At 40.9% G+C, this 26,968-nt stretch overlaps 1 long non-coding RNA gene across 2 annotated transcripts in view; it reads left to right on the top strand.

The window, feature by feature from the left end:
* Positions 1–26,968, top strand: part of LOC135446709 (uncharacterized) — an 87,509-nt gene that overhangs the window by 33,704 nt on the left and 26,837 nt on the right. Inside the window, exon 3 of one of the 2 annotated variants that reach the window (XR_010439870.1) lies at positions 309–731. The exons of the other annotated variant lie outside the window; for it this stretch is intronic. This is a non-coding gene — a long non-coding RNA (uncharacterized LOC135446709). Of the gene's footprint in view, positions 1–308; positions 732–26,968 lie in introns of those variants that run through there. 2 annotated transcript variants of the gene reach the window in all.

Below are 26,968 nucleotides of genomic sequence, written 5' to 3'. Positions count from 1 at the left end.
AAAAGTGGTTTGAGTTTCTGGTTTGTTTTTTTTTTTTTTTCCTACAACTGTTTTCTCATCTGCAAATTACTACTTCCTGTTTGAAAACTGTGTGTAAGCAAGATGCTTTTATTCCTCCTTCATCATTGTGTTCCACTTCCCCTACAAGCAGATTCAGACAGACGATGTCCCTCATTCCAAGGAGTTTGTATGCCATCAATATCCATGCCTCAGTGACCTAGAAATATTCTGCTAACCCACTCAGAAGGCCAAGCTGTTTAGAGCAGTTGTACCTACAGACATGCAGTACAGGTCCTTTTCTTTTCCAGGTTTGTTCCCTCATCCCTATTTAAGAAAAGCAGAATTCTGTGAACAGCTATGACAGCCAGCAACCTGTCTCCTCATCTGACTGCAGGGAGTTATATCAGCAATTTGGCCCAGCATCTAACCCAACACCTCATGAATCTCACCAAAATACAAGATAACAATACAGATGGAGTAAGCTAACAATACAGATGGAAGCATTTAAGTTAGTATATGTATGTAGAGTAATTTGGGTTGATAAATGCTGCAGAAGTTTGAAGCACTATTTAGTCTCACGCTCACATAAACACACATTCCTTGGCTTTGCATTTTGTTGTGTGGATTAAGTTATAGCAGATCTGTCTGGAACACCTGTTGAGGCTAAACAGTGATGCTTCATTGTTTAATATCAGCTGCTTTATTGTGGGAATTCAAATAAAATTTGACCTAAACAAGGAAGGCCTTCCTATTTTTAGAATGTTATGCCATATCCTATGTCCATGTCACAGGCCGGTGTGTAATTAATGGTGTGTGTCCTTCCTTCTCTCATTAATTGATGCACAGGCTTTTGGGTGGTTTAAAATCATGCAGAAATGTGAAAAGTGGAAAAGGGAAGAAAAGAAGAAAAAAAATCTGCATGTCTTGATACCACAGTTGAAGTGGGAGCGGGGGTGGGTTGCTCTAGGCAAGTTCAAAACTGCACTGCCTCACAGCATTGCTGGGATCCATGAGCTTTGAACATTGTCGGGCTCCAATGCCTCCATGATCCTGTTCAGAGAAGTTGCTTCAAATGTGTCTTTTCCTTCTGTTGCCCCTTGCCCTGGCATCTGGCAAGAGGGCAGAGGAGCCTCTCCTTCAATTTTCTCCTGAGTGATCTCCATCTCACCGCTCGCTTTCAGGTTGGAGGCAGGTGTGCAGGAGACCATAGGTTCCTTTAATCCCTATTAAGAACAGCAGATCACAGTTGCCCCTCTGGCCTTGTTCCCTATGACTATGAAACTAGCTTTAGCAGCAGAGAGATTTAATCTTTCTAGTGGAAATGTAGTGCTGGTCAAAGGTCTGCACTGCATCTTTTAGGACAGTTTCTTAGCTGTGTGAAGTTAATTGTGAGGCAGTGTCCATTCCAAGGCGCAGATTTTGGCAGAAGGCTTGTGCCACACTCTTGCCTTTCTGCAGCTCTGCTCCTTCCCTGGGAGAGATCTCAAAGAGGAAAGCCACAAACTATGCCAGACGTGCAAAGAGGCCTTCAGCACCTCTTAGAGGCTCCTTTATTTGCCTGCCTCCTCTCCCCATTACCTATCTGGTGGCCAGAGGGGAGGGAACAAGCAGTTCTGGGATGCACCAAGCTGTGTGGGGATGATAAGCAGCTCTGTTTTCCTTTGTTATCTCTAAAGCCTACCTGGTGCAGTCTGTCAGCTGCTTCAGGTGCTCTCTGAGAGCACGGACGAGGATGAGGCAAGGTGTCTGTGCTCCACAGTACTCTGGCTGTACCCTTGCTGGTGCTGCAGCAGATAGGACAGGCTGATACAAAGCAGCCAGTCACTCCTTCAGCACTTGCTGCCCAGTTTTGTTCCGCCATCTCCAGTTAATTTAGATCATACCTTAAGTGCGTCCACAACTACGTTTAAGCAAAAGCTGTTACCATAGTAACACTGGAGATTTTCTAAATGCAGTCTATGATGTAAACAACTAAAATGACTGTCACCCCAAATAGTTTATTTCCTCTGTGTAGTTTATCGAGTATTTAAATATGTTTTGGCACACACAGATTTACCACTTCTAAGTATAACTTGGAGGAGTAACACATCTTTTCTTACTGCTTCCATTTCAGCAGATCTGTTTCCATGTCAACAGCTCACATTGATAAAGAATTGACATTCTGACTGCATTCGGCAGTGTAGGATAGAAGGTGACAATTAAAATAAATCAATGTTTCTAATGATGCTGGTGTTAAAACCATGCCAAAATACAGGGATTCCCATGCACAGTAGGCAGAGATTGCTTCTTTGAATCTGCAGAGAGTGAGGCAGGAATTCTCATGGGAACAGACTTTCTTTACAAGGTTTTTAAGCCTTCCTGCTTACAGATGCAGAAAGACTGGAAAAGCAAACTCTTCTCTCACACAGAAAAATGCACCTAGCACTCTGTGTGTATGTGCACATGTGTTTGCTTTGGCTCATCCACTTCTAATCTAGTTGAAGTCTAGGAATGCATAAAGGGTGTAATAAAAAATGGAATGCAATTCTTGGATTAGAAACCTGTTTCGAGCTGAGTTTCTTGCAAAAACTGTGGACCAGGTGCCCCTTCTTTCCGGTCCTGGTGTCCTTGTAGTAAATATGTGTGTTGAGATTACAAAGGGACAAGAAGAATGGGGGCCCAGAGGGGCATTTTTTAAGCTTGCAAGCCGGTTCAACAGACTGGCATTTCAAATTGTGTATTTTGGGGAGGCTTTTCTTTGTCTCTGTGAGCAGCATGTAGATACACAGTAGTCACTGTTGAGGTGTCCTCATGTGCTTGTTCTCCCTTTGTTCATAAGGGCTGAGATTAGTGTCCCAATGCATTAAGCACCCCAATTATACATTATATGAGAGACAGAAACATGACCCCCACTTTATAGGGGCAGAGAGGGATTGAAAGAAGTTTCTCAAAGCTGCAAGTTGGATTGGATGCTTCCAGGTGGTACAGCTCCCTACCTGTGGTTGGGATGCCAGAAAATCCTTTGTCTGGTATTGGCTTGGGATCATACTGAGGTCTTGTGGCAGACATGGAAATCCAGCTTAGCTCTCCTGATTTATAATGTACTCATTTTCAAGGGTGAGCAAAATTTGGGAAAATATTTCCATGGAGGCATTCAACTTGTCTGAAGTTACTCCATCTAGTTTGAAGTAGGTTTAAATTTATAATTTGTTGCATCCTGGGGCTATAAATGCCTTCTAATGTCAGGCATGTAGGTGATGTGTCTAGTGATCTTAGTTGGTGTGGATTCTCCTGCAATCCAATGAAAAGAAATAGTTGTGTCCAAACAACAATATCACCTTCAGCATGTATATAGCAGTGCCTGATACTACTTTGTGAATTCACTTGTTACAACTTTCATATTATGGAATTATATAATTTTTGTGGGTTTGACAAGTGCACAAATTTACTTTCCCTAGTGAGGCTTCTATTTTTGAATGAAATTCTTAGGTGTTGTTTTAGAGAAAAGAATCTAAAGCAGAAATATGGGTAAGAGTAATGTGGTTCCTGGCACCACTGAGGTATACCAAAATCTGGTGAGATTTGCTCTCGTACACAGAATCAGTCATTTGTGTAATGGAGAGTGGAGATTAATATAAAACATCTCTCACATGTACTAATGACAATTTTATTTTCAAATTGCATTCTTTGGAGGATCTCTGGGCACTTCAGAAGAATTAGTGGATTATGTCTCACAGCAGCCCATAAGATGGTAAGTATTATTACTGTATTTGTAAATGTGAAAGAATTGTGTTTTATTAATAAACAGAGAACTTGCAAAATTAGTCAAGTCCATGGCAAATAACTTTTCCCTATAGGAAAATCCTACTCTTTCAAATACAAGCCATGTGCAATGTTTATATTTCAGCAAATGAGCCATTGCTGAATGACTTTATTTTGATTGTGCAGGAGTGAGACACTTTTAGGACATATCCTGTGAATGTCACTGAAGTGCTGTAACATAAAAAATAGATTGCAACTGAGACAGGATGTGTAATCTCTGTTCTTTGGTCTTGACTATTGGCTGTGGCTGACAGCAGAATAGCAGCTGGTTAGATGGGGCTGCACAATAGTTAGAGCTAAGAAGATCCAGCACTCTCTGTTGAACTGCTGTTGGCCTTCCTTACTGTATGACCTCATCTCCTGGCTGCAGGGATTGGCAATCCTTCAAGGAGGTGAGCACAATATTGTTTTCCCCCACCTTGAGTTAGAGGTATAAAAGTAGCTGGGCTGTATGTGCTGCTTCTCAGAGACTGGGCTGTGTGAGGGGTCCTGTGAGGGGATAACCTCCAGCACCTGTGGGATTTGGTTTTGAAGGGCACCAGGCTCAGGCAGGTGTCTCTCCTAGTGCCACAGCTTTCAGTACCTGGCTGTGCCTGAGTTCTGGTGTCTCTAGACACTGGAAGATTTTACCACACACTTGTGGTTGTTCATTCTCAAGCTAAGTTTCAGTACCTATAGCCATTGTTCATGGAGACATGACTAGCCATATGGCAGTGCTGCTTCTACCCATTTTATTAACTAAATTTAATTAACAGGCAATTATAATATCTAGACAGACAAATATAATAACATACTGTCATGCTTCATTGTAAATAATGTCTGTAGTAGCCAAAGCAATGTTATTTGACTTAATATGAATGTGCTTGACATATGCTATCTAGAGTGAGATGAACATGATGCCTAAGACAAACTCTGTAATAACAGGTGGTCCCTATTGTTCAAAAGCTCTGGAAACCCGTCCATAATCAATAACAGTAAAGTTCTAAAGAATGAAAGGGCGGTCATAATCATTTATATATGAGTTAATGCAAGCCAGAAGAAATGCAAAACCAAACACAGACTGGAATTGATGAACAGCTATAACTTAGTCCAAGAAATTCTGTACTAAAGACGCTGACTTTTACAAGATTGTAATGCCTAAGACAACACAGCTGAGAAACCTTTGTGCAAAACAGAAGGAATATATGAATTAAGGATGTTAAATGGTGCTTGCCTATAATTTGATACAGCACAAATGCCCTGAAAATGTTAACCTAATTCTGTCCAAACCTGAAAATGAAATTTGTTCTTTCCACTCAAAATTTCTTCTAATTTTGCAGAGGTGCACTTGTGGACCACTAATAAAAAACTCCTGTAATTCTAATAGCTGAGCTAAGCCTGTCCCAATCCACCACTAGAAAGTGGAGGAGGAAAGAAATTAGTTACAACCCCTCATGTAAGAAAAAAAGGTGGGAAATAATAAAGAAAATTCTTTTTCCTAATAAATAAAATATATTACACTTTTGGCTTCTGCCCTTCTAAAATAAAAGAAAGCAAGAGGTTGTCAATGGCAAAATACTACATTGTTGGAATAGAATTGTAAACCCCATTCCTCAGCCTTTGTGAGGATGTAGTGGAAATGCAAGATGCTACTCACAGTTCTGCTTGGTTTCATTCAGTGTCAGAGTTGCCTTTTGTTGTCAGTGGGGTGCAGTTCCTATGGAGTGAAACAGCACATACAGCATGGACTAAAGTGCCTCAAAACAGCTGTGTGCTGCCTTAGGCAGTACCTCGGTGCTTAACAGGGATAATGAATGTGCACACTAACAACAGTGAACACAGCCAGTTTAAGGATCAAGACCAAAGGTTATTTTTGGGTAAAAGGGAGAAGAAGGTGAAAATACAGAGATGTGCAGGAATACAGTGTTGTAAGCAGATTTAGGGCCTTGGCAAAAAACAAAGATTTTTTCCTCTGCTGTTTCTTTGCAACAAAGATTTTAACCTGAAACACAGGTAGCTAAAATATTGCTTCAAGCTCCCTTAAACTTCACAGAGCTCTCTTCTGCTGAGGGCTGGGCAGAGCAAAGGGAAGGGTAGGAGCTAGGGCTTACTGAGACCTAGAGGGGCTTTCTGCTGGGACACACATTCCTGAGCAGTCACTTTGCTACCTTTTGAAAGGATAGAAATGCACCTTCTAGACTCTTCATACTGGTGCAGGTAGTTGTGCAGGCACAGAAACCTCATTCCAGAGAGAATGCTGCAGTTTCAGTAGTAATAGAGTTTTGGCCAAAAAGAAAGTGAAAGAGCATGCAGTGACACATGCAGCACTCCTGTCTTCTTCTGCTGTCCTGCTGAGTCTTCCTGCTCTTTTTCTAGTCCACAGCAGAGGAGCAATACAGCAAATTGCCTGCTTGCTCCATTCTCTCTCCTGTAGCTGTAACATGACAAGCTACCCCTGGAAGAGTGGCACTGGGTCTTTGGTGACAAAGTAAGCAGGTACCAGGGACTGGCAAGTGAGCACTGCAGCAAAAGGGAGATTCCAGGGTGTCAGAAATGTCTCACCTTGGTTCTGTGTTTGGATGTTTAAGTGCCCAGTCAGCATCCCAATGCACTGTGTTATTCTGGAACAAAGTTACTCCATTTAGTCCTCAGGTTCCTAATGCTGGGGTCAGAGACTGGCCTATAATTGCAGCTGTCAGCTCACTGTTAAATAGAGAGATGTAAAATACCTCCTTGCACATCATTTATTAACATTTAAAACCCGTCAGGGGACATATAAAACATTCCTTTTTTTGTAACATTTATAAACTACCGAGGAGCGCAGAAATATTCCCCTATATTAATTACGGTAATTTAGGCAATGTCCATGGAGGGCTGGTGAGCACAGCAGCTATGATTCTCCCCCACAGTTCTTTTATTTCCAGTCACTGAGGTTCCCCTGAGCCCCTTCCAGCTGCAAATTCTCCTGTCATGAAGCAGGGTAATGCTGGAGAGTGAATGTATTTTCAGACCATGTATACATGAGGGAGTTGCACGAAGATTACTGGTAAGCCTGCTTAGTTAAACCAATGGAAAATGTGGCATGGACAGTCTTATTTCATCTGGTCACTTCTTTTAGATTTGGATTAGGTTTGAAATCAAGTAAACTCCCATTTAACATCTTTAAATAAAGATGTATGAAGGCATTCACATCAGTTTAACTTGAATTGTTTCAGTCAGATTTAAATGAAAGCGGTGAAGCTTTCTTGTACTGAGGTGACCTCAGTAAATACAAATTTCGGTCTCTATTCTACAGACCAAAGGAGCTGCAGCTCTGCTGGGTTTTCTCAAGGCATGATTTTAGTCACCTATGCCAGTAGCCAGTGGGAATTATAAGCTTTGCTGGTTGAGGGTAAATCAAGTGAGGGACATTTAGTGGTCAGGAAAGGAACATGAAAGAAGGCAGTTTTACTTGTCACTCGATGAAAATGAGCACAGCAGCTTATTTGAACTTCTCCAGGTCTAGTGCTGTGAATGGTTGGGCCTGCCCTAGGCCCCCTGTGTCCTGTTATTGTTGGAGTATCCGATGGGGCCAGCACAAGCGCACATGGGGTAGTCAGATGTGATGCCATCTGACTGGGGAAGGATCAGCCTGCAACATGGATAGATGGCAAATTCCTTTTAGAACATTCATTCCTCTGCTGGGACAATACAGAGCTCTTGGTCCCTGTGTGTGAGAGCAAGAGAATGAGCAGTACCTATTCCCATTGGGTTATTTCAGCCAGCTGATGCAAAGTAAGAAATGCAGCTACTTTCAGCTTATGAAACCTTGGTGGTGGGCATGTTCTCCTGCAGTAGTGTGACATTTGGAGAATAGAGTATGTTATGCTGAATGGCATCTTAAGTTTCCCCCATGAAATAATTTGAAGAATGTTCCCCAGCTGCACATGCTGAGCTGTGAGGATTGTTGCTGAAAGCATACGAAGTGGTGTATTCTTAATTTTAAATTACTCCATCATGGAGAAGCATTAGAGAATTGCTGTGGTTTTGAAGGGCACAGATACATGGTTTTCTTTATCAGAGGTGAAGCCATATATAAACACTGCTTGTCACTTTCTTGTTATGCACTTGCTGTGTCACCTGTGTTTCAGTGAGTGTCCCAAAACAGTGATGGAAAAGCACTGGATCTAAAATAGTAGGGTTCTTGAGCCAGAGGGAAGCTGATTAGATCCAGTGTCTGAAGGAGAATTCTTCTGCAGAGGTATTCTTCTCATTACTGTGCCACTAGGCAATTTATCATAGGAGGGCTGAAATTTGTTTTTATCAATTCAGGAACAAGATCCTACATCTGTTCCTAATTACAGGTAGGGGTCTCAGAGGAGGTCTGAGTTACCGTGTATGGGGATATCAAAATGCCTAGCTCTCATTACTTGAATAGGTAAATAATTTTATTCATCATCTGTGCAGGGACATAGGAAGCGCAGCCCAGGAGATGTTAACAATTAACAGCAATCTCATCTGCATTACTGGCTATCAATATCTTCAGCTCTTGTGCTCACTAGTTTAATATTGACTGTAAACCCTCTGAAAAGGGATAATTTTTTTTTTGTACGTGAATTGGACATTTACAAATATATTTCTGGCTTTGTTCAAATTGAATTTACATTGTATTTTCCTACAGAGGATATGATTTATGGTTTCTGCTCTCTGAGGGGGAATGAGGGACCAAGTGTCTTCTGTAAAATGTGTGCTACCACAGCTTGTGACTGTCTCCCATTCAGGTCAAAGTCATGCAGGACTGCTTCCAGTGCCTGAAGTGGGTAATTTCTCTGGAGCCAAAATTTTACTTTTGACAGAGCTTGTATTGTTGCTTTTCATTTTGAGGGCATCTGCCCTGTTCCGTACAGTTTTATTTTCCAGTAAATGCAAGGATTTGCTGGAAGTTTTTAAAAGGCCTTGCCCTCACTGTACAGTTACTCTAGTTCCTTGTAAAGAAGTCACATATAAAAAATGCACCAGCCTGTATTGATACAATTTATTGCTATGGATTCAAACAGAGGTGAGAGAAAAATAACAAAGTATAGCTACTTACAAGTAAATACATTATTATTAATATTTTTAACTTGAGCTGGCTTACCTGAAGCACACTGGTGCCTTTTACTGAAGTAATCTGCATAGCACGAGAGTATGGGCAAGAAATAGAGCTAGTACCACATACCAGATGCTGATAAGACTCCTCTGTATAGTTTTACCATGACACTACTAGGTGGCTCTCCTCCCTGTACAAACTGTAACTCAAGGGTTGTTAACTCAATCCCCTGTTAAACTGAAACTGCTGGGAAACTTTTTTTTTTCTGTTAGAAATTCGACTATATTCCAGGCAGTACAAGATACTGCTGACAGATTTGTTCTGCCCACTGCTAATTGTGGTAGCAAAAATGCTTTGATGATTTCTATGTATGAGGCTGGGAAATCCCTCTGAGAAACTTAACACATACAATAATGTAAAATACACTAATGCTGTTACTTGAATTTTTCAGTTTGTGGAGGTGAGCAGCAGTTACCTGCCAATGAGAACCGGAGACAATCTGGTCATTTCAAATCAGTGCATTAAATTTGAATTCAATACCAAGCACATTGCTGGAGTTATCAGTAAAGCAATCAGTTTGGAAGCAACTACAGCAATGTGGGTGGTAAATAGATGGCAGCATGGACTTGTTAAAAATAAGTAATGCAAACTAATTTCTTTCTCTGATGTGATAAAAGGCTTAATGAATAAGGTAAATCCATCAGAATTATAGATCTCTGTTTCATGGACATTTTTCTCACAGTTCCATATGACAGTCTCATAAGAAAATTAGAAGCGTGGATAAGATATTTTATAAAATAGGATGGATTGTGAGTCATTTTGAGTGACAGTAAATATATATGTCAAGGTATATCTGAAGTGCTTGTCACATTGGTACTTATATATGTATTAATAACTGAGTTGTGAGAGAGGAGAGTGCTATCTTCTAGGAATCAATTCTGACTGAAATACTAAGTTAACGTGCTCTATTTTCATTAATTGCTTTGATGGTGGGATTAAGACTTCATTGTTTCTATGTGTAAATGATTTTAGTCTTGGGACTGCAAATACCGTGCAAAGAGTAGTCATTAAAATATCCTCTTCTCTGTATATGTTCCTGGCATACACAGTAGAATCGTGAACAGGGAATATGTGGAATATGTGCATAGTTGCTACTTTAGAATCTTGTCTAAAAAGAAAAACTCCTTCTGTCCTACTTGGGATCAAGAAATTGACTTCCTATCTGCCATAACTCTAAAAAATCCAAACCCCAAGTAAACCTCACATTGAAAACATACATTAAAAGAACATTGATGTTGTAAAGACAACCACTGAGTAATTACAAAATAATAGAATTCAAGTGGCCTGTATAATTTTATTTCAGCTTCCTAATGCATATTTATTATGAAGCAGTCTTTAATTCCAGGAATTCACACTAATTTTGACTCAGGATTCTCCTTTGGTAGCTGTCTGCGAAGGGAGGAATGTAATCTACAATGAAGATTTTGGCTTCATCCAATTTCGTGAAAAATTCCTCAGAACTTCATTGCAGGCCAGTTTGCAGTCCACCATTCCTAATTATATTCTCGCAAAATGGAGATGTGCAGGCAGAGACATTGAAGCACTTCAGAAAAATGTTTCAGAAACACTACAAAGAAACACATAGTTCTGAAGTGCAACAATGATTTAAGAAATTGGTGAAATAGGACCTTAAAAAAATAAATAAAACTTCAAAAATCCTTCCAAATTCAAGTTTCAGTGCAGATATTTTGTAAGGTCTGTAATGAAAGTCATAATATGATCTCTACAAACACTGAATCTTTGTGTCTGAAGGTTTGCACTGTTGCCTTAGATGCATGACAAGTAGGCATTTTCTTTTGGATGCTCTGGATAATACCATTAGATGCACAATAATTAGGTGTTTTCATCTCATTAATATTCATTTTCATACATTTAAATGCCTCTCTTATAGAGTTTGTTAATTAACATACATTTACAATGGTATATTCCTCTTCCCCATTCACCCATTCTGACTAATTTAATGAGCTGACATATCAGATGACTTCTCATACAGGATTCTGCTGTTGTATCTTTGGTGGGAACAAAGGAGTGGTTATTGTGCTGTTTGCAAGCAGTACTAGCACAGCTATTTTTTTCTCATAAGGAATCTGGGCCATGGAGAGTTTGTTCTCAGTGATGCTATTGCAAAATAGAGATCTCCTTACTGTCAATTTCCTTTTATTCATATTGTTAAAACTAGCATTGCAGAAGCAGAGTTTGTGCCATAATGTATTATTCAAATTGAAAGCAAATACAGTTTGTACCCTTAAAAGTTTCTGTTTTGTGCATCTCAGTGAGTAGAGTGCAGCCTGTGAGACTGTAGTGAGGGACACATCAACATTAACAGAAGAAGATCCTTTAAACATTCTTGTAAGTAGGGCTAATTTAAAAGGTAAACTAAAACATTCAGGGAGTTGAAGGAAATCCCCATTTCCTGATAAAGTCTGCAAGGAGGTGAAATAGTAACTGAAATGCTGCTGTATAATTACACCTGCTGGGGATATTCATTATGATTCTTTGGTTTCTCTGGAGTCTGACTATTAGTAGTAAGTTAGACAGCTTGCCTGTGTATCGTACAAATATTTTAACAGACCATGCACAGCACCTCCCACAATAAAGTCTGTGGTTTCAGTTCCTATGTTCCTGCTGAAGAACAATAATTATAATAGCGGCAAAACACATACAGAAAATAAACATAGTTCCTTCTGTAGGTTTAGCAGATAAAGTTTTTGTGCCACTACAGTTTTTTGAGTCTCATTTCACCAAAAATTAAGGTGAAATACTCCTGTAAAATTCTTCATATTGATACATCAAAAAGCAATCTCAGCAGTTAACAGATTATTCAAATTCAAAGGGAGAGAACACACCTGGAGGGGAATTTTCAAAAAGGCTCAATGTCAACTTAATTCTGTTCCCACTGAAGTCAATGGGAGTTAAGCCAGTACAGAGCGTTTTTCAAAATCTTAACCCTGGGATCTGCATACCCATCTAAGTTCGATGAGGTTTACTCTTTAGGAGATTCCAAGTTATTAAGAGAGAGATTTTCAGTAGCACCTGAGGGATTTAGAAGCACAGTTCAATTAGTCTTTCAGTGCAATTTGTGCTTCTAAATACCTGAGACAGGTTTGAAAATCTCACGCTAAAACCCTGTCTCAGCTGTTGGTTAAAGCCTCAGTGCACATGTCTATTCTGATAAAAATAGGATTGCAGTGTGAGGCACATGCAGAATTTTGCGTGTGGTTGGATGGTATGCCGGGAGAATAGGCTGTCACATCCTCGTTAACTATAAATGAAGGGCACTGTCAAGTGAGGAGCGTTTGAACAACGCTGCAAACACTGCTGCTGCCGTCCTGTGCCGGGCTCTGCTAATGCTGAGGAGTCACGTTCCGTGACCTGTGTTAAACTGAGAGGCACACAACTCCCTGAAGATGCCAGGAGGGTAAGTTAGTATTCATTTTGAGCACGATGGAAGGATCTGGTGTCCCACTTTTTGGATTGGCATATCACTTAGGAGTGATGGATGCGGTTACACGTCAGTGAACATGATTTACATGGGTTTAAATGGCTCCTTTTGATGTGGTTTTTATACTGCAGCCACCCAACAAAACCTTGCCCTGCTAGGGCACTTGAAGATGATCAGATTTAGGTGTCTTGACAGCCCTTGCTTTTTCTGCTGGCAAGAAGGGACATATCCCTCCTTTCCCAAATTTCATGGAAGAGAAAACACACTTCCTTTTAAATGTCTGAAAGAGAAGAGAGTAGACAATTCTGTCAGTATGTTAGAAGCTGGGAGATTCAGCCGTGGCTCTTAGGAGAAAGGGTTCAAAGTCCAGTGTTCCTTCATTTAAGAGCAGCTTGGCTGGCAATGTCAAGTTAACTCCCTCACTATTTGGAAGTTCCAGGTATGAGATGCCAGTGGTTCAAAGGTTATTCTGCTTTCTTTGCTCATAGGATACAGTGTGTGTTTCACACAGAAATGGGCAGTATGCTTCTTTCAGAGGTCAGATTCTCCTTGAGATACATCTAAGCATTCCCACTGATGGGAGGTAGTTGGATGGCTACTGAACAACGTTACTGCCAGAACAATGTTTTGAACCATACGGTCCTCCTCCAGACTTCTTGTGAAGGTGCCTTGCTTTACATTTTAAGTCTGCTGTGGTGTACTTTAACAGGAATTTGGTGATCAGGGAGGAAGAAATAGGAGTAAGAAGCTAATAAAGATGTTTTCCTTTAAAAAGGATGGCTAAAAAAGGATACTAAATTTGAATTAGTTCAGTGTGCAGTACACCACACAAAAATGAAGAGAAATCTTGTAATTAATTGCAGGGCCTGTCCTAGTCACTCTGAAATTAGCCTAACAGAAAAATCAGTCTTAGTCTTTACTTGGGTAGGCAGATGGGTGAAAGAAAGTAAGTCTGTTTTTGTACCATCGCTTCTTCTCAGCAAGCCTTGTACTCATGTCACAGGGAGGAGCAGCAGGAACATAACAGCAGCAGACCTAGAGAAATGCCAGATGCTCTTCTGTGAGCAAAGGGGGATGAAGCAGCAGGAAATGAAAGGAGCCTCATCCTGATGAATGCATAGAGGTAGCTAGCTCTGCAAAGCAGGGTGAAATAGCTCCCCACTCTGTAAAAGGAAGGAGTCTGGGAGGTGAAGTAGCAGTAATTCACACAACCCATGCCAGCCTATTCAAGGGACTACTGTGTAATTCAATACAGAATGAAGAATTACTATCTTTATACACTATTGAACCTAAACCAACCCACAGCCAAACTGTTTCAAGGGAAAGCATTTGCACTTGGACTGGAAGTAACAGTTAATGAATGGCTCTAGAAGCTTCAGATTACATTAAGAGTTGAGATTTACTGTCTGAGTAGGATATCTCCTATAGCAGTACTTTTGTTTAAATATAGCCCTTTGGAGCTGCTTGATAAAGGAAAATATGACCAACAATGTTATGGAGCTCACATTTCAGGGAGAACTCTGCAGAGAACTGCTGCTTCTGAGGCCTTCTGACTACACCAAAGTAGGAAAGCTCTGAGTGTCAGAGGGGTGGAAAAGGATTTCTAATAGGCCGTTCCTAAACTGAGTAAGGCAAGGCAGTGTATGGCTGGCTTATCATCAGGACAAGAAAATGATTGCATTATGGGGATGCTAATGTCATGGAACCTAGGGTAGGTCAGGAGGCAACTGAATTAGACCTGAGAAAAGTGAATCACAGAATGGTTTGGATTGGAAAGGACCTTTGAAGGCCATATAGATCAACCTCCCTATAATAAGCAGGAACATCTTCAACTATATTAAGTTGCTCAGAGCCCTGTCTAACTGGACCTTGAATGTTTTCATGGGTGAGGGCTCTACAGCTTCTCTGGGCAACCTGTTCCAGTGTTTCTCAACCCTCACAGTAAAAAAGTTCTTCTAATATATCTAGTCTGAATCTACCCTTTTTTGGTTTAAACCCATTCCCCTTGGTCCTATCACTACAGGCTCTATTAAAAATTCTATTCCCATCTTTTTTATAAGACCCTTTCATGCACTCTAAGGCTGCTGTAAGGTCTCCCCAGAGCCTTTTCTTTTCCAAGCTGAACAACCTCAAGTCTCTCAGCATGTATTCATAGGGGAGGTGCTCCAGCCCTCTGATTGTTTTGATGGCCCTACTCCAGACCCACATCAGGGGTGTGTTTTTCCCGAACTCAGTGGGATGCAACACTTCAGGTGGGGTCTCACCGGAGAGTAGATGGGGAGAATCAGCCCCCTTGACCTGCTAGCCATGCTCCTTTTGGTGCAGCCCAGGATATGGTTGTCTTCCTGGGCTCCCAGCATTCATTCCCATGTCGAGGTTCTGGTCAAGCAAAATTCTCAAGTCTTTCTCCTCAGGGTTGCTCTCCATCCATTCTCTGCCCAGTCTGTGTTTGTGTTTGGTATCACTTGAAACCACATGCAGGATCTTACACTAGGCCTTGTTAAACTGTCTGAGATTCTTACAGGCCCATTTCTTAAGCTTGTCCAAGTTCCTCTGGATGGCATCCCATCCCTCAGGTGTTTCAGCTGCACCACATAGCTTGGATGTCACATGCACACTTTCTGAGGGTGCCCTCAGTCTCTTTTTCTGTGTCATTGGTGAAGGTATTAAACAGTACTGGTCCCACTACAGGCCCTGGAGGGACACGATTTTTCACCAGTCTCCATTCGGACACCAAATCATTGGCTGCAACTCTGAGTGTGACCCTTCAGCTAATTCCTTATCTATAGAATAGTCCATCCATCAAATCTGTATGTCTCCAGTTTAGAGAGGAGGATATTGTGGGCCTCTGTCAAAGGCCTTGCAGAGTTCCAGGTGGATGTCATCTGTAGCTCTTGCCTTGTCCACTGAATGGATGAGCTGTTGGAGTAGTCACAGGCAAATGTAGCATGAAGAGAAGGATGTAAAGAAGTGAGGAGAAGACAAAAGTATCCCCTCAACCTGGATAAAAGACTGAAGAGTCTGGCTAACTTTTCTGATTTAGGCTGCAGAAGTGTCTGATGCACAGAGACTCCTATGTGGTGGTCAGTCTCTGAACAGGCACTTAATGCAGTCTTATTTCAGTTTCAATTTTGTGAAAAACTGCAGCTCCTGATAATCAAACACTGCAGATATCCTTTTCATTCTGCATGGCTTGTCTGGCCTGGAGGCTAGACCCAGAGTGATGGGTAATGGGAGATTTGACAGGAGCGCTGCACAGACTGGTGATTTGGAGAGCAGCATTTTCTTCACTCGTGGTCTAATCTTGGAGGAAGTGAGTCACTGCTATTCTTTTTTCATTTGCTTGGAAGTTGTGCTGGTAGCAAGAGCACATTATAGAAGAGTCAGATTTGCTATCCTTCCTTCCTATACTCTCTTGTGCTAATTTATCCCACTTAATGCAGAAGAAACCACTCATCTTGAAATAGGGTCCATAAACAAGTGGCTGTAAGAGGGACAGGTGAGCTAATTAATTAATGGTTTTTGTTCATCCCTGCCACCCAGCCTAGCCTACTCCTGCCTTTACCTGGCTCAAGGGGAACAGATGACAGGGCTGTAGTGCTGCAGTGTTCCTTTCCTCACAGAGCCTGAGATCTGTTCAGCTTCATGAGGAAACAGTGACTCTGCAGCAGCAAACTCTCTGCAAGATGTTAATCCTGCTGTGAGGATGACAGTGGTGCAAAGCTGCTTTAATGTCAGCATTTGCAAGATGGACAGGTGAGGTGTAGAAATAGCTGATAAAAGAATTTTGGGAGATTCTTTGGGGCCAGCTGTAAGATTGTGCAAATCCACGTCCTCTAAAGATGCTTCTCCTCCCTAGCCCGCAGATGAGCTGTTCTCATGATGCTGAAGCCAAAGGCTGGGACAGAGTGCATATCCCTAAGGTAAAAATAGAAACGTACCACAGTTTGTGCTGTGCTTCTTCCTGACGTAATCAAGTACTGTAAATTTTACACACCAGTGCACATATTACTGGCATTCACTAGGAAGAATGAGGAGCAGGCTGGCAACTGCTTGGAGGCACATGGAATATACAGGCAATTGCTCTGGAGCACGGGGAACACACAGGCAATTCAATTCCCAACTGGTTTCTAGGCAGGAGCTACCAATTAAAATTAAAAGAATAAAAGACTGCAAGCTTTGGACTGATGATACGCTCTGGAGAGTGGAGTTGCCAACAGCTTGTGCTACAAAGATGCCTCTCTTTCAATGGATTTCAAATGGTGAAAGAAACTCAGGTAACAGATCATTCTTTTCTTCTGGCTTCCCTGATTTTCATGTACTCAGTCATACAGCCAAAATTCCTACAAAGACAGACGGGGCTGCTCCCCATGAATTCCAAACAGCGAGCCAGGCATTTGAGAGCTGATGCAGTGAATATGCCAGCAGTCAGCTAGACCTAGGAAGTGAGATTTTAAAACCAGCCATCAGATACCTGAGCAGAGAATGCTGAATGATGAGGCTCAGATAATCCACTAATGAGAGTGTGCTATATATATATATATGGAATTATTTAGGAATTTTTAAAAAACTATCCATCTGACATGTCTTTCACATTAATTGTTCATGAGTCTCTAAGCAAACCTCCCCTTCTGATGAAGAAAACTGAAGCCTGACTAAGTGAAGTTATTACACATATGTGGGATCTGCAAAGCTGGAATGTATGCTGTGTCCATCACAGTGGTCTCTGAGGATCTTGTGGAAAGTGTATAAGTTTTAACTGTAATTACCAAACCGCAGCTATCACGGGGCAGATGAAGTTGTGAATCATAATCTTTCACTGGTTATGAAGTCAAAACATGCTTTCCTTGCCTCTCTGAGAAATCATGTGAATGATGATTAACTAGTCAGGTAGAGGTTGCTGGATAGGAGAATTTTTATAAAAATCAGTGAGTTTACTCAATTTTTAAAATGTTTTGCATGAAAGACAATAACACAGAGTCTTAGTGCTTTGGGATATGCAAGTCCTAATGGTAGTGCAAGGCAAGGACTGTGTTCTTACCTGAACTCCCTGCCAGCCAGAGAAAAAGCTGTGCCCACCAGCCACTGAAAAATGGTGCAACTAATCCAGTCAAAATGTCTGGAGGAAGTGTATGAATTAAGATGCATTTTGTCACAGGTGGTCTTTGCTTGGGAATCAGAGTAAGCAAGTGAAAACCTTTCTGGCACTTCATCTCTGTTGGGTAATTTAGGAATGACCAGACTCCGCACTACAGTACTTCAAAGTCATTGCGGTTCCTCATGTCAACACAATTCTGCTACAGTGGGGTTTGCTTTGTGAAGGATAAACTCTGTTGCTTTTGGATTTCTCTTTCAGAGAGCTTAAGGCAGAAACTGATCCACCAGCAGGTGCAGGATGAAATCATTAATTATTGCTTAGCTTAACAAACTGCATCTTAAATTATGATATCGATTTCAATGCTGAATGAAAAGGCTGAGCTGGCGTTACAGTATTTGACACAAGCAGCATTTTAAAGTGTTCACACTGATTGCATGATGCACCAGTATTGTTTTTGGGAAGCAATAGGCTTAAAATATGGCATTGCATAAAGTGCTAGGTGCTTCTGAATTCATTTACTTAAACTTTGATTAAAAATTTTTGTATGGCAAAAGGTGCTCAACCAGAGTTCTTGTTCTCCTTAACAAGTACAAGCCAATGTTTGCTGTATCAGTTCACCAAATAAATAACATTAAAGCGCAGCAAAAATACATTTGCAGCATCCCTAGTAAGTTCTGTAGGATCTCCTGACAGGATAAACATGTCTTTTCTGCCTTCCTTTTTTTCCCTCCCCCCAAAATGAGCAATAAAAACATTTTGCATAAACAAATTCCAAATTACAACTAATCATAGGAAAGCTGACAAATGTATGCTATGCTAGTCTGTGAAAATACTAATCAAAGCAGTCTGTCAATTGTTAAAGTTAATGATTTAGATATGCAAAACTCTGACTAAATTTTTGTGGATAATTACATAATTACGCCTGGGTTAACACAATCAGAAATAGCAATTGCACGCTCCATCTTGAAACCAGCACAGCAGTTCCCTACTATCTTTTAAAGGCCTCTTTACCCTTGCTCCCCCTGCACACAAAGTGCAGTAGGAAAATAAAATACTGGGAATCACCCGGGAAGGAAAAGCGGCTGTGGTAGGTGTCTGCTCCCTATTCCAGTCACTCTTTGCCCTCTGCAAAAACAATCCCCTGGAGAACAAAGAGCCTGTTAGTGTGGGTGGAGGTATGGGAAAAGACAGGCAGATAATAGAGGATTGGAAACAGGAGAGTTATCTGCTGTAACAAGCTGAAAGAGCAGCACCTCCACCCATGGATTAAAATGTGTGTGACAGTGAGCTTTTCCTGTGGGAGGCATTGCAGATTGAAGGGGAGGAAGTTTATACTTTGTTTTGAAGGTCTTGTGGTCATACAGGAGCCTGGGACTGGCATGGCTTACCTAGGTAATTCATTTTTTCATTTAATTATCATAATCACTCAAAAATTCGTTTTGAACCCAGACAGTCCCCTGACAGGTGTTTGCCCTAGAAGGTGCTATCAAGCTCTTCCATCCAAACCCCATCGCCTTGAGCTGTGAAATGACCCCTCCACCTGAGCACATGTTTAAGTCTTTGCTGAGGTGCTAGAGGAAGGGAGATTTTTGGTGAAAGGGAAACAAAAAGGGGTAAGCAGACCGGGTCCTTGTGGGCACTGGTCTTTTTTCATCTCCTTTGAAAACAGCTCAGAATTTATTCTAGGCACCTTTGAAAAGCTTAGTCCTTGGAAATCTTTAAATTCTCTTGCACCACTGTTTCTTTTTCCTTTTTATTTTGGCTTCATGCTCTCTCTTTATACTAGGTCTAACCAATACTGTATAGAGATCCCAGTTGTCTGGAATCTCAGGAAGGTGACAGAGTATAAATAAAATGAATATGGGGCTCTTTGCTGAATGTCACATTGGCTGGGACGGGGTAATAGTAGTGATGGGCATTTAAAAAGTAATCTATCTCTTGTGTAATTTTTTATCATAATTTTTCTATAGACTTTCCATTAAAGAGATGAATGACCTAAATGAAAAAGAGAAATAAAGTGAAAGTATAAAATCAGTCCCTGTCAAGAGCTACATAAAAAGAGCCAGCCTCCTGAAACTGGCTGCTTTAACTCTGGAATCTGCAAATGGGTGTTAGGTGAATTGACTGGCTTTTTACTTAGTGGCTTATTACTAACAGGGATCCAACATATAAGGGAAGCAAATGCTTATTGACACAGATGTATTCACAACACCAGCCCTCTGCCCAGAATATGCTGTCAAGGTCAGCTTTAGCTCATTGATGTTATGGAGCCCGTTACTGTTTTTGCTATGTTTTCAAGTGCAGCTATTAGAAAAGCACTCTGAATTGCTCAGTCTGGATTAAGGGTGTGAAGTTAAATAGTAGTGCAACTGGATGTCTGAATGAAAACCAAAATGTTGTTTTGGAAGCCTCACAAGCACCTGGAGCAATATCAGAACTCTGAGGCACTATTCACCAGTCTTACACTGCTTACTTCTGCTGCACTGATGAAGCAAAAATAAACTTCCTGTACTTAGACAGATTTTAAACATTTTTCTACAAGACAGAAAGCAGATGGAATATTTTCACAGCTGACACCAAAATTCACAGCTTTCGTGACTTCTGTAATATTGTGATTTATACAGGGACTTTCTGTATCAGCAGCCCTGAGCAGACAGCGTCTTGCCATTCAAGCTTTTAAACGCTATTTGGATTGGTGGGTCAAAGGATTGTATTAGCTGTGTGAAACATGAAGTATCAGTGGATTTAAATGATAGTCCTGTGAGCTGTTCTGTTTTCACATCTTGCCTATAAGTCATAATAATAAAATATGTTAAAAGTACACTGTTCCAAAATGGATAGCAAACCCTCAAGTAATTTCTAGAAGCAAACGAGAAATTCTTATGTCAGGGCACGAGCACAAGGCAGGCAATTGCTTTAAGCATTTGTTAGATCTTTTGAAGGGGGGACATGAGTGGCAGAAGGTTTTCTGCGTGGGGCTGCATGTTTCACAGGCAATATTTTCAGATAAACCTGACAAAAAGGCGTTGAACATTGTTTCGGCATTTTGAGGAGGTGGATTTTTTGTTTGATTGATTGTTTTCCCTGCTGGGAATTAGGAAGCCGAGTCAAAATTGCTGGTAGACCAGTTGGAAGGAACTGGTGGTTTATGTGCCAGAGCTTAATGCAGGCAAGGATTTTTCTCCATGTCCTATTTCATTTGCTCTCCATTTGTGTCTGGATTAGCTTGTTGTTCTTTGCAGTTGAGATTTTTCCCATCTTTGTGGGAATTCGTGGTTTCATGGGAAGCTTGTATTGACCTGTACCTGAAAAAAAAATTGAGAAATGTATTGGTTTTTCTGGTTTTACAAGATACACATGAGAGCAGGAGTTTGGCAATGCTGATGGCTTCCTGCCAGTTTCCAGATGCAGTTCCAGATTTTGTGTTTTCTTTTCACAGTTGTAGCTGATGTGACTTTTGACTGTGTTGCATATCCTTCCTAATCTGGAACAGCATGTTGGTGGTTTTGGTTCTAATTGTACTCAAAGAGTTCAGTCTGCTGAAGGAGGCACTACATATGTATAGGATCCCATAGTCTGAAATTCCACTTACCCCCTTTTCTCCCAGTGCAGGAGAGCTGGTTTGCATAGGGCTCCAGAAGTCAGACAATTGTCTTTTCTTTAATCAGATATTTGTTTGGGAAAGGTTGTGTTATTGCTAGGGAATGTAATTTCATAGATTAATAAAATGGCTTGAGTTGGAAGGGACCTTAAAGACCATCTTATTCCAACCCCCCACTATGGACTGGGACACCTTCAACTAGACCGGGTTACTCAAAGCCCCATCCAACCTGGCCTTGAACACTTCTAGGGATGAAGCATCCAGAGCTTCTCTGGACAACCTGTTCCAGTGCCTCACCACCTTCACAGTGAAGAATTTCTTTCTAATATCCAAGATTTTCTTTGTGTATCAGTTTGAGGCAGTCTTAAGCTGCGCCAAGGGAGATACAGGCTAGAATTAAGGAGGAAGTTTTTCACAGAAAGAGTGGTCAAATACTGGAATCATCTACCCAGGGGGGTGGTGGAGTCACCATCCCTCGATGTGTTTAAAAAAAGACTGGATGTGGCACTTGGTGCCATGATCTAGTTGAGGTGTTAGTACATCGGTTGGACTCGATGATCTTAAAGGTCTTTTCCAACCTAGAAATTCTGTGAGGCCATGCCCCCTTGTCCTGTCCCTTTGTGGCTGGGAGCCCCAGAACTGGATGCAGTGTTCCAGATGGGGTCTCATGAGAGCAGAAGGACAGGAGCTCCTCCCTTGCCTTGCTGGCTGCACTGCTTTTGATGCAGCCCAAGATGGAGTAGGCTTTCTGGGCTGCGAGTGCACATTGATGGTTCATGTTGAACTTCTCATCAAGCAATATCCTCAAGCTTTTCCCCTCAGGGCTGCTCTCAATCCATTCTCCACCCAGTCTGTATTGACAGTGGGTGCTGCACTGACTGTGATGCAAGACATGGCACTTGGCCTTGTTGAACTTCATCAGGTCTGTACAGGCCACCTCTAAAACCTGTCCAGGTCCCTCTGGATGGCATCCCTTCCCAGTGATTCCAGACAGCACTGCTCCCAATACCAACTCATGAGGAATACCACTCATCACTGCTCTCCACTTGGACATCCAATCATTGACCACAACTCTTTGAGTGTGACCATCCATCCAGTTCCTCATGTTCCTCATCCATCGAGTGGTCCATCCATCAAACCCCTGTCTTTACTGTTTAGAGACAAGGATATTGAGCAGGACAGCACCAAGTTTTGTACAAGTTGAGACAGATGATGTAAGTACCTCTTCTGTCATCTACCAATACTGTAACCCTATTATAGAAGGTCACCAAATTTGTCAGCCATGATTTGCCCGTAGTGAAGCCATGTTGGTTGTCACTAATCACCTCCTTATTTTCCATGTGCTTTAGCACAGTTTCCAGAAGGATCTGCTCCATGATGTTGTTGGGCACAGTTGTGAAACTGACCAGCCTGTAGTTCCCTAGGTCTTTCTTTCCTTTTTAATAATGGGAGTTATGTTTCCCTTTTTCCATTTTCTAGTTTCTTGACATCTCTGAGAAAAATGGAGGTACATATAATTGTAGGTGCTTCTAATATGTGAACCTTATCTTTATAGAAGGATTTTTTGTGTAAATCAAGGACAAAATAAATGGTTAGCAGGTAATATGCAACAAGGGCAAGGCGAAGGCTCAGTCTCCAGTGTGTTTTTCCTGCCCAACCAGTTCTTAAAGCATGCCAAAATGTCCTTTAGTCTTCTGGAATGTATGTGCCAGTCTCAACTCCAGTGCAATGGTCAAATGAAGTAGCATTGAACCACACTTATCTTCTGTGGTGAAATGGCACTTGATGTTGTTGGACTCCCACACGCCATCCTCCCCCGCTAGGAAAAAGATACAAATATGGTAGAGACAGAGAGGGAGGATGGTTAATAATTTACAGCAGATCTTACTGAATTTTGTGCAAAGTAAATATTGTTTCCCATGATGTCTGCTGAAAATTGGCATACAATAAAACATTTGGTGATAACATATGGAAGGAGGTGTGCGAGACAGTTGAAGAAGCTTTCCTCTTTTCTGTACATGTTTATAATCTAGTGTCCTCAACATTATAGATACTACATATTGGAACTGTCTGTATGCAACCTGGTTTACCAAAAAAGTGCTGTTATGAGCAGAAAATACTGGCATTCTCAACATATTATTTCCCTGTTTGGACCTTTTATGCCTGTTTCTTTCCTTTTATTTTCTCACCACCAGCCATCATCAATGAATATAGACACTGTTTTACAAGGTTCATGCTAATGAACAATTGTTTAAAAGGCTGTAGCACAATTCCATGGTGTTCTATAGACAGTCTGTGAAATCCAGGAAACCACATTTTAAATATAATACTGATATATATCTAGGGCAGTTTAAACAAATGCAGTCACCTTCACAAGACACTTCCTTTGGCTACACTGATCTGGCAAGTTATGCACATATATATATATATGCTTAAATCCCATGTGTCCTTGCTTTCAAGTCAATGGGATTACTTGTGTGTTTATATACTCTGGCGGTTTGAGGCTCTAAAACATTTGACATTTAGAAAAGTAGGGCTAGAAGGGGCCTCAAGAAGTCCCCCTTCTGCAGAATTGGGTTATATTTATGTCATTCCTTTAAGAATTGATTTTTTTTTTCCTAGGCTAGTCTTAAAAACATCTGGTGATAGAGATTCCAGATTTCATAGTTTCATAGTTTTCCCAGGCTCCATCCCAGTACTTCACTATCTTTGTTATTATAAATGTTTTTCTCTAATGTCTGACCTGCATCTGTCTTGCTGGAAATTCAAGCTGTTATTTGTCAAACTTTGTAACATGCAAGAACCCTGTGTGTGACAAACTCTTGCACATTCAAAGTCTTAAAATGGCCTTCCCAAAAATTCTTTCCTCTAAAGACTCTAGAATTTTCAAATCTTTTTGCCTGGACACATTTTCTGGAACTCTCATCGCTTCCACTGCTTTTCTTCTGGGGCTCTGCAATTAGACCATCTCTGCCTTGTAGACTCTTCCTTTCCATCCCCCATTAAGTGTTACCACTTTTCTTTACACCATAGTTACTCCTCAGCATCTCTTTAAACTCTGAACCTGTGCACTTGTAGTTGTCCTGTGCATGATGTTTGTATAGTCTGCAAACACAGTTAAGTGTGCTGTGTCATGGGCAGGTGATTTATGGAAGTACTGAAACACAGTCATATCCACAGCAGAGTATTTTAGTCCTCCTGTACTGTGAGATGGCTTTGACTATGGGCAAGTGATGACTTTCTCTATGCATTATGCCCAACCGCTTTCATACCTGTCTTGCAATTTTGTTCAGACCATGTTTTGTTAGTGTGCGTGAGAGTGACATTTGAGACAGCACCGCAAGCTTTACTAAATCAGGAAACGTGACATCTCCTGCTCTGCTTCTGCCACAAGGCTTGTTCCCATATGGCAGAAGGAAATTACATTGATTTGACAGGATTTATGCTCTAGAAATCCATACTAGCTGCTATTCATTTCCATGTTATCTTCTAGGCACTTATAAGTAGTTTGAATACTTGTTCTGGTGTTTTTCTGAGGATTGAGGACAAATTGGCAGGCTTTTAACTCCTTAGTTCTGCTTTCCCTGCTTTGCAGAGCTGGATATTCTGTGACTTTTCCCCAGTCTTTCAGTACTTCATCTTCTATTCTTGCATTCCAAGAGGTGACTGTCCAGTGATTCAGAGAGCTCTTAAAGTGCCTATGTAAGATTCCTGAGTTGAAATACATTGTGCCCAATCAATTTGAACATCCCTGATTTATTATTTAACGGCATATTAATTTGCTCTTTTTTAGGCCATGTCTTCCTGCTACTATGTTTTCTATTCCTTGTCTTCATTGGCATCTGTGTCCTTTGGAAGTTTCTCAGCAGCACTGTCAATTCTCCTAAACTGTTTATTTTGCCTTGCATGAAATCTCCAGAGTTTAGATCAACTTCCAGGGTTAAATCCTGCTGGTATCAATGATTGTGTTGCTTTTGGATCAAGGCTTAATTGTAGACCATGGAAAGAACCTTGCTTTTTGGTTCCTTCTTGGACAGTAGTGTTGCTGAAGAGTGAATGGAACTAACTGCAATAATGGGACCTGAGGTGGACTGTGATTTGGGATGCTTGCTCACCAACTTGTGTACAGGTGGGTTTGAGCTGTTGTATTGATTTGTTTTCAATCAGAACAAATGGCTCAGCTGTCTCTCTGGGAACTTAATTGACACTGATGCAGAATGCCTGCTCCTCTTTGTTAGATCTGAGAATTTATTTAAGCAAATATATAGTATGTTTAGAGAATAAATTAAACACATTGTATTTACCTCCTGAAGTTTCTTTTTTGTGGTGGCACTTCCTCATTTGCTGTTCTTCACTGTTGTTGGTCAGGTACCAGAATGGTCACTTCATTCTTTATCTGCTTCCCTAAAAAAGTAAAGTAGGGAGCACCCTACTTTAGTTAGAAACTTGAGTACATTTTTGTACATAACAGTTTCTGTAATGTCAATTTTTCCATAGTCAAAAGAGGAATGTTCAGTTGAGGTTGCTCTTGAGCTGGTAAGAATTCACTGTATATAGATTAAAACTTTTAGTGCTAATTACAATACATTTATGAGGGCTTCTGGTTTCCTTCCTATAGGAGAGTATTTTCATGCCTATTATATTTTGGCACAATCTGTTTTTCTGAAAAGAAGGAAATGTAAAAATTCAGTAGCTAAGGTTGTAATTTTAAGAGGTGCAATGAGAGACTAGACTAAAAGAAACTGCAATATTCTGTATAAATTCATGGAGTGTTCTAAGAAAATGTGTCAATTTTATGAGGACTCTTACGGAAAAATTCTGATTTTGTGTGGATTCAGGTAAAAAGGTAAATTTCATGGGATTTCTGAAAATGACTGGATTTCACTGGTTCCATGAAATCTATGACAGCCATGGAAAAATGCGCAGTTCTTCTCACAGAGGAAATTTTTATTGCAGTTTGCAGAACTTTATTTTCTGTGTACATCTGTTCCTCTGACACATATTATGCATTCTGGACCTCTTCCTCATCTTGTAGTCTCTTCCTGTGAATATTTTACCCTTCTTGATGGATGCATAGTGCTCTGATCCTCAGATGATAGAAATCCATGACTGCCTACAAAGGAGGTTCAGTGTGCGGATGTGGGTGGGGGAAGGGCATGAAAAGTAAGAAATACTAAATACAGTCCTGGGGATTTTGTATTTTATGGTAATGCCAGCTTATATCAAGCATTATAGAAGGGAAAATAATCAGGACTAAGGAATAGGAATGATTTATCATATTCAACATGAGATCTAAGCAATGTAGCATCAAAAGCCACCTACCTGCAGTGTGTAAAATCTGGGCTTGTGTGGAGGGTCCAGCACAAGACCACCCAAGGAGCATATAAAGCTTCAGAGGAGAACAAGTGTATTGTGGCGTCTCAATTTATCCTCTAAGCAATGCCCTCGTTGGCTAGGACACAAGTGTGACTCCAGCATGCTCACGTTGTTCCCTGTCTTCACAGAGGCAGCAGAGCTGAAATGGATCTTGCTTTTCAAGGAGAGAAATTAAGACACAGAGGAGAAAAGGAGTGCATCCTCAGACAGGGCTTGAAAATCAATGGTGAGATGAGGTGAAAACTTACACGAAGGCTGTGTCAGAAGGGCATGGGAAATGACAAAGAAAAAGCGATATTAGATAAGTAGAGGAATTAGGAAAGAAAGAGTTGTGAAGCAGATTGAGCTGAATCTATGAAAGGTTTTAAATGAAGAAGTCTGAACAGTGTCTTGAGACAAAGAGGGAGCCATCTGATTAGCTTTGATTTAATGATATTTTTTAACATCTTTGTGTGCCTGAGCAGCCAGAACTGAGAATGTTCCTGAGAGAAGCCTCTTCTGGGGAATGCCTTCCCCTTAGCTGAGGGAAGATGTGGAGTGTCC

Source organism: Zonotrichia leucophrys, chromosome 4 (assembly GCF_028769735.1).
Source record: "Zonotrichia leucophrys gambelii isolate GWCS_2022_RI chromosome 4, RI_Zleu_2.0, whole genome shotgun sequence".
Lineage (NCBI taxonomy): Eukaryota > Metazoa > Chordata > Aves > Passeriformes > Passerellidae > Zonotrichia > Zonotrichia leucophrys.
Note: the sequence above shows the minus strand (reverse complement) of the source record. Positions and strands in the feature narration are given on the sequence as shown.